We start from the raw sequence: 9,168 nt of genomic DNA, 5'->3' as shown, positions 1-9,168 counted from the left end.
GACCATTGTCCAGCTGTGGAGAGACATCTGAGGAAGGAACATAAAGAGAGAGGTTCTGCTCAATGTCAATCAGTCAATCAACCTATCAATGAATGTACAATCAAAAGAGTTGTCCATTAGCCCACCTTTGCATTGTGCTCGCTGTCTACTCTGCCAAGTGTGGCCGTTGGGTATTGAACTCAGGTGTGTTTACACTTGGAAAAGATGGGAAAACTGTAGAGAGATACAGAGGAAAGAAAGTGAACCAGATGAACAAAAAAGAAACACTAGAATTGTAACTCAAAATGATATCTCAAGTAAGTGTGATGGCACTCCTCTCCTGTTCACTAATTACCTTTGCACTGTGATTGACTTAAGCTTTGTTCCCTTGTTTTCTCCACTCCCTTTCTTTCTTTCACCTGCTCCTCCTCTTCACAGTATATAAAAAAAAATGTCTCCTTTCTATTTTTGGCATCTGTCCATTATTCTTCATCAGTCTGGGGAATCTCTTTCTTTTCATCATACAATATTGATTGACGTTGGCATGCAATATAATGTGGGAAACATTGATTTCCGTTGTTGTGGCAGTGAATGCCAATGTCAGCCTGCGATGGCTGTAGCAAAGGAAAGAAGGCTGATTGTAGGTTGCAGTCACTCCTGGCCCATACCACGACTAGACTATTTCCAATATTAGACCAAGATGAACGAAAGTTCATCCAAATGTTGTCAATCTCTTTAATAGCTGCCTTATACTCCACAGACAGTTTTTCCTCTCCATGTTTTTGTTTTCTTTCGCTAGTATCTTCCTCATCTGCCCATGTTTCATTAGTGTGGAGATCCACCTTCATTCTGTTTTCTTTATGTATCATTTTTATTTCTATCTCTTCTTCCACAATCTCCTCTCCTGTTCTCTCCTCCTCTTCCTCCTCCTCCTCTCTTTCCTCTCTCTGTCTTTGCTGTTGTATCACTCTCTTCAATTCAGTCTTTCTCTGTCTGTCTCTTTGCTCTCTTTCCTGCAGATCTCTCTTTTTCCTTTCATATGCTTCCTTCATTTGTTGCATGACATTTTTAAAGGACATTTTAAGCGTCCTATCCTCCCTCTCTCTTCTCCTTTCCTTACTCTGTCCATCATGCAGACAGAGTTTCTTCATAAGCATCTTCTTTGCTGCCTTCTCTCTTCTTTTTCCTTCCATTCTTTCCTCTACCTTCTTTGACAATTTTTCCTTCAGACTTTCTCTCTGTGCCCTGGTCCAGTCTTGCCACCGCCCTACATCCCTCCGTCCTGATCTCTCCATCTCATACATCTCCTTTTTCCCCCTCTGGATCACCATCAGTTTCTGAATACTCTCCATCTCCTCCTCCAGCTCTCTCTCTCGATCCCTCACTTTTGTCTCGTCCACCATCAATTCACCTCTCTCCATCTCCCAGTTGTCCTCCTTCTTCCCTTTGTCCTCCTCCCCCACTGTATCTATTGTCTTCCTCTTCCTCTCCTCTCTCTCTTTTATTTCCCACTCTTCCTCTGTCTTCCACTGATTCAGTGACAGTCTATTCACCTCCGTCTTCATCTTTTCTCCCTCAGTCTTCCCCTCCTCCTCTTCCAGCCTCATATATCCCTTCTCTCTGCCTCTCTCTCCATTTCTCCTCATGCCTTTCACTAAGAGCCGGATCTTGAGTGGTGCTTTCCTTGTCAACAGTTTGCATATTTTTTCTAGCTTTGTTTTCTTCTGCTGTATCAGGGCAACTTCATCCCCAAAACACCAGTCTTCCTGATCAACACGACTCAATCCCTCCATATTGACTGCTCTCTAGACAGAGTTTTTGGACGTAAACTAGCGTTTCTGATGCTGGCTGGAAATCGAGTGCAGATGCTTCAAGAAAATGGAAAAACAGACATAAAGTGGAACTGTTCAACAAAAAAACAACTATTTTATCAGAAAAAAAGACTGATCATATTTATACTTTTTTCAGCCTTATACATATGAAGACATTCAAAGATATCTTACTTACTGATCTAACCTCTTCACAACAATGTCTCTGTGCTAACTGCTAAACCTTCTAGAATATCACCTAGCTGGCATTAGATTGGATTAGAAGAAGTTTAATTTTCCAGAAGGTACTTTGTTTCTGGTGTCAGGCGCATCACGGCAATATTAATCAGACACATTACGTCTATAAACATTGCATACAATAACAGTACATTACATTTCCAAAATACAGTACATAGTTAAAAGCAGTACATTTACATCAACCCACTACAATAAAGTAGCTAAATATTAAAGAGTTTGACCAGCAACTCACTCCACGAGCACCATTGAACTGATGATCAGCTCAGAATGTGTGGAAAATGTATAGGCCTACATTCCATGCTTTTGGCCAGTACCTTTTCTCTCATGGTAGGTATCAAAATATGACTTTCAATGTCACAATTTACATCTCCAATAACAGCTTATTCCCTACAGTATAATAGTGAACTGCATGTGTAAAAGCAGTGTGATGTATGTGTAATGCCATTTGAGATTTGACCTACAGTAGGTTACCATGGCAGCCGGCGTCAAATACGGTTCTGAGCTTTCTTGTGTCATCACTTGTGTGATGTCACTATGTTACAACATAATCTGGCTTTGTTGTCCTGTACCTCGCATCTCCTAGCAATAATAACCATGGCACCTCTGATGATGTCACTGTGACATCATGTAATGTAACAATGGCAACCAGGTTCATTCCACGCCGAACATTTTAAATTCCTATAGCCATGTATACAACCATGCACTAGGCTGGGCCTGCATAGGCCTTCAATAAAACCACCTACAATGCCCTCAATAATGCTGACATTTTAGTGGCAAACACATACTGATAGATCTTTTACCATAAGACAGCCCAAAACAAACACATATCTCAACTACAACTGTCTGTTAGCAAACACTTTCTGTTTCTGTAAACACTTCTGCCTTCTCTTTATTCTACCAATGTATTAAAAAGCAAACTAAATGTTCATGGAACACTCATAAGTCTTTTTCGAGATATTTTTGGCAATGCAATGCAAGTTGTTCAGAAACAATTATTACAAATTGCATCAACAAATTGCATCCAGATTGCATCAAATCTAACAAGGGAAATACATGCTTCTTACCAATTAATTGGTTTGTTAATGTTAATTCACACCAAGACGAAACTTGAATATTTTCGATACACAATACTGTACAAATTAGCAGGACATTGTATAATTTTGATAACAATCATTGCCTTTTCAATGAAACATTTGGAACATTTGACACAGAGGACTTACCAATGGTCAGTCTTTCTCCAACTACCTGACTCCCAGAATGTTCACATACCCAAGACTCTGTCCCTATGGCATTGTTTGTGACATCACATCATTGTGACATCACATCAAACTGTACTTGTGCCTGTGAAGATTCAAAGATTCAAGATTCAAGATTCAAAGTGTTTATTATCATATGCACAGTAGAAAACATGTTTCCCTGTACAACGAAATTCTTGCTTTGCTGTCCGCAGAATGCCAACCAATGTAAAATATACAATACTAAAGAATATACAATATATACTAAACAAATGTACAAGACAGCAACATTTAAGGCATAAAATAAAATAGCAGCAATGAAGATGCAGTTTGGGTCTTTTCTCTCTTGTTACTGTAACTATTAAACCTTTTTGCCGAGTCGTTGCCCTGGGCGTTTTATATTTGATATATAAAAATACGTTTTATATTTATCACTTATGGGCTACCATAGCTCAGGCTCGTGACAGCATCCTGTGGTGTTTGTTGACAAGTTAGCCAACGCGAATTAGCGAACTTTTCCTGAAATTGTCTGTGCTCGTCGCCAACCTTTCTCTTTACGGTAGGTTTTTTTTGAATACTTGAAACCCTTTTTTTGTGGAATACTTGATGCGGCCCAGCCTCACCCAGCCTCTACCTCCAGTGGCCCCCAGGTAAGTTGAGTTTGAGACCCCTGCGAATGTTCGAGCTAGATCTGCTAATGGACACTAGAGGGCAGTTCAGAGGCTGCCGCTGTCGGTCAGGAGAGAGAGACATGAGGCAGCTTTTCAGTTTAGTTTAGGTTTGAAGTTATCATATTAGTTTCTAGCTGCTTGGTTGATGCTTGATTTGACTTATTAAAGTATTATTTATTTCACGTTTGCTTCTCGACCATAAACACACACACACAACCTCAATAAAACCAAAACTGGATCCTGCCTCATGTCTCTCTCTCCTGACCGACAGTGACAGCCTCTGAACTGCCCTCTAGTGTCCATTAGCAGATATAGCTCTAACATTCAGTCTATGGGAAACCAAAGGCTTGAATTGCTCTCTTGCTTTAGATCTGTCATCACCTCCATCCAGTGGATCGGTTCATCATTAGACTTGATTCATCTCGATTGGCAAAAATAATTAGTTCTTTGCACAGAGCCACCACCACAATTCTCTTGCATTAATCTTTGACATCAAGGTTTACACATGTTCAAAAGCAATATAGTCACACTCCAGAGCAGGAAGAGACAAGGGTTCGTGAGAGGCATGACAATCAAGAAAAAGAATAACAGATGTGTAAGTGATAATTATTATTTCATTATCAAGAGTGTTTGCTTTCCTCCATTGCTCCTGACCTATCTAGATGAACCGTTCATAAACCGTTCCACTGGATGGAGGTGATTACAGATCTAAAGCAGAAGAGCAATTTCAAGCCTTTGGTTTCCCATAGACTCGATGTTCGAGCTATATCTGCTAATGGACACTAGAGGGCAGTTCAGAGACTGCCGCTGTCTGTCAGGAGAGAGAGACATGAGGCAGGATCCAGTTTAGGTTTTATTGAGAGTGTGTGTGTTTATGTTAGAGAAGCAAATATGAAATAAATAATACTTTCATAAGTCAAATCAAGCATCAACCAAGCAGCTAGAAACTGAAATGATAACTTGAAGTTGACAAACACAAAAAGCAGAAACAAACAGTCGACTGTGACTGTATTGCCAGCAGGGTACAATTTCAACCCTTTGGTTTCCTATAGACTCAATGATAGTGACCACTTGTTTTAAATCCGTAACTACCTCCAGTCAATGGATGGTTCATCATTAAACCTGATTCATCTGGATTGTCTGAATCCATAGCTAGATAACACATTTTGATAGCATGTTTCTCTCTTTTATTTTTATTTTTATTTTTTTAAATCAGTTTTGATAGTTTGGTTCCCCATAGACTCAATGTTAGAGCTAGATCTGCTAACTGTTCGTATCCCGGTGATTGTTGCAGTAGATCGGATTCATCTGGATAGGTCTTAAACAACAAGATGGCGGACTACCCACAATGCCTTTCCCCAATCAAGGAAGCGTCGGAGAATGACAAACGCACATGACGTCATTCCGTTTATTTAGAACCAACACACCTGACTTTAATTTCATTGATTGGGGAAAGGCATTGTGGGTAGTCCGCCATCTTGTTGTTTTAGACCTATCCAGATTAATCGGATCTACTGCAACAATCACCGGGATACGAACAGTTAGCAGATCTAGCTCTAACATTGAGTCTATGGGGAACCAAACTGTCAAAACTGATTTAAGGTGTGTTGGTTCTAAATTAAACTGATCGACGTCATGTCCGTTTGTCATTCTCCGACGCTTCAAAACTATACTGAATAAATAATATCTATGAAATTCAACCGTTCTTCCTGTTCTGAAATGATGGTAATTGTATTCCTGCTATATTCATGTCACAAAACTTATGTCACCCTATTATTCTATCCAGATTGTTTGGGAGGTTTAATTTCATCCTTGTAGCTACAGTATCAGTGTACCCAGGTTGCAGGTCATGATGTTGTCCACATGAGGGCGCTGATGATCCCACTGCTTTTCCATTAAATAGTGTAATGTCACTGTGCTGCGGGTCAGCTGGTTAAATTCATCAACACACACGAATATTTCGTCATACATTTTTCACAAATCCCCAAAAATGGAAATGAACTGCTGCACCTTGATTTGAAGACTTTTATTGCGTTTGAAGTTCTCTGATATATTCCTAATAGAAGATGAAACAACAGTAAAAGCAGCCAAATGGCTAAACAGCTGGCCAAACTAAAACTTCTGGCCAAACTAAAACTTCTGCCCAAACTTAACATATTGGTCTTCCCTGTTTGTCAGATCATTTTCATACAAATTTCCCAGTCAGTCTTAAACTGCATTGAAGAAGCATTTGTTACAGTCTAGTTTACTACATAGGAGGAGCTACAATACAACAGTACCAGCTTGACTTACGTGTGTGTGTGTGTGTGTGTGTGTGTGTGTGTGTGTGTGTGTGTGTGTGTGTGTGTGTGTGTGTGTGTGTGTGTGTGTGTGTGTGTGTGTGTGTGTGGAATAACTGGGTCAGGGTTGAGTGAGAAAAGTTCACAGGCACACATGCACACATACAAACACACACAGAAACATACACACACACAAAGACACACACTCTGAACCCTCTCTCTCGCTGTCATGGTTGTGTGTGTGTGTGTGTGTGGGTAGGTGTTTGTGGATTAGGGATACTGCTGTGAAGAATTGAGTCACAGAGACCTGACCCTCTTTACCATTGAATCACTGCGCATATCAAATTGAGTAGTATTGGAAGAAGAGGCTATGAATATGTGTAACAGTGGAGGTAGAAATCGGAGTACGGGATGATTGTAATGAATGGAATGAGGAATGGTATCAAACACATGTTGATTTCTTCAAGTCAATCTTGATGGATCATATCAAGAATGGAAGAGGCTTTGGTGGTATGACTTCCATTTACATTTTCCAGAAATGTGAATTGAAATAAAGCCAAAGCAGTGTTTTGACTGTGTTTAAATGTCCCACAGCAGTTCAATTATGCCACAAAAGATTGTTAGTAAGTAGAAAATGTAATATTTTAGTTAAAGTTAGTTACTCCAAAAATGTGAGAACATGAACTCACTGTCATAACACTCTGAGCTCCCCAGGAGTGTTTGAATGATGACATCACCCTCCCCCTCACCACTGCCATGCCCCTCCAGCCAGCCCTTGTTGGAGCCCAGCTGAATCTCATTGCCAATCAAACAGTCATCCACTACAACGGCCTTGGAAGAAGTTGTTGCCTTCACCAAACAGTTACAGTAAGAAAGAATTGTTTTGTTTTTGTTTGATTGTGTTTTAGATTTGAGTTTACATGAGTTGCCTCCCTTTTTACCTGTCTTTTTGGCTACAGTGATTTGGCCTGGGAGTTACATCAAAACCATTTACTGCTACCTGCCTACTTCCATGCTGTTCCACTCAAATGTGCGTTTACACAGTGTAGTTGTATGTGGAGTTTTACACAGTTGTGATGCTTCTGCTCTCTAGCAGTGGTTGCTAGTCATGGTTCATACAACCTTCACTCACAGTCTAGGATTCAACTCCATATACCAAAAGTCAGAACATAACTTAGTAGAAAAGGTTTTTGACAATCCACCACTCACAATGTCTGTAAAGAAAACAGGTGTAGCTACGTGTGCAGTAGTCAGTTTCTCTGGAGTTAGATTTCTGCCTTGTCTAGAAGGTTGTGAAGATCTTGGCTGTGATGTTCTGTTGAGTGATATAGTCTGTGCCTTTGAATGTAAGGAAGCTAATGCAATACTTTATCGCAAATGTCAGGCCCACTCTCTCCAAGATTAGCTAAATTGTTCATTGTCAAATGTATTAAGAACAGGTGTAACTGCACCACGGTTACAGTTTTTCTCGATCGCTTAAGCACATTTCTTGAAACAGTATTCAACTTAAACAGTTAACACACCCCTTAATAGTCAACACGGTTGCCAAAACACAACATTTCTTTTACAAAATGCACTGTAAAGCACAACTTAGAACACATCAAAACGGTATCCTTTGTCATCTATTGAAAAGTTCAGTCCACCATTAATTTCATAATGACATACTAAATAGTAACTATAAACATAAATACTCATTGCAGGTTGGACAACTTTCATTTGAAAACAAATGTGAAAAACAGTTAGAACAGTTATTTCACACAGCAGAAAAACATTGTACTATATAGTTTATGGTAGTACTGCGCCTGTTACAGAAAATATGATTGCTTACTATAAATATAAATCAAGTTCATCTCAAATATTCAGAGTCATGCAGGTAGTTACAACAACAAAAATGGTATGACTGTAGAACACAAAAAGTGCCCAAAAAAACATTTACAGTAATCTATTCTCTCCTGTGTGCCAGGCCACATGTTGTATTACTGATGACCTATTCATTTGTGAGTACAGGCTGATTGTTAGTTGAACTGTTGAGCAATGAGAGTTAACATGTATGGAGTAAGATGAACTATAATGGGAGAAATAGCTATATGCTGTCAAGGAAATAATTCCATTTTGTTGTCAACACTTACTCAATAGATTTGTGTCTTATATACTGTAGGTGTCTAACTTTTGTGAAAGCAATATTTAGCTGAAAAACTTGTGCTCATGTATGTTATTGCTGTGCGTATGTGACTTTCAGTTTCATCCAAATAGTTGAAGAACTTGAGCAAAACTGCAACTTCCTGTCTTGCGTCTGCGAAGTTAAGTATTGCATGTTCCTTAGTTGCAGATTTGGTGGCATTATGGTATGGAACATGCCCCATGAGCAGAATGTAGCTATTTGAAATGTCCATGCTACTGTCCATGCTACTGATGTTGTTGCACTTTTTTTCTTTTTGCAGGTGTCTGCTGACGTCGATGTCTTTGCGTCCCAGTGGTGTAATGGTGAAGGACAGGTCCCGCAAGCAGGATGTTGCTGGTTCAAACCCAGCTGAGGCCATGAGGTAAGTTGAGCAGTTTCAGGTGGTGGCTAATTATTGGTAAAGATGCTTCTTAGAACAAGAATTTTATATATATATATATAATATTCTTCTTCTTAAGAAGCATTTTTACCAAGAATTAGCCACCACCTAAACCTTCCATAGGATGGATGGAGAGAGATCTAAAACAAAATTATGGGGGGGGTTATTCATTAACACAGGAAAAAAGCAGCTTTCTACTCGATAACCGCTGCTGGACATTGTTCTGGAAGGGCGGGGGGGGGACACTCCCTCACATCCCCCCCACTTTCCTTTTTTTTTGTCCGAGCCTCGTCTGCAGCTTGCGGGGGGGAGACTCCCTCACATCCCCCCACTTTCGTCAGAGCCTTGTCCGCAGCTTGTGGGGGGGACACTCCCTC

This window comes from Argentina silus, assembly GCF_951799395.1.
Source record: "Argentina silus genome assembly, chromosome: 21".
Lineage (NCBI taxonomy): Eukaryota > Metazoa > Chordata > Actinopteri > Argentiniformes > Argentinidae > Argentina > Argentina silus.
The sequence above is the reverse complement of the archived record's forward strand: the minus strand, read 5'-3'. Positions refer to the sequence as shown.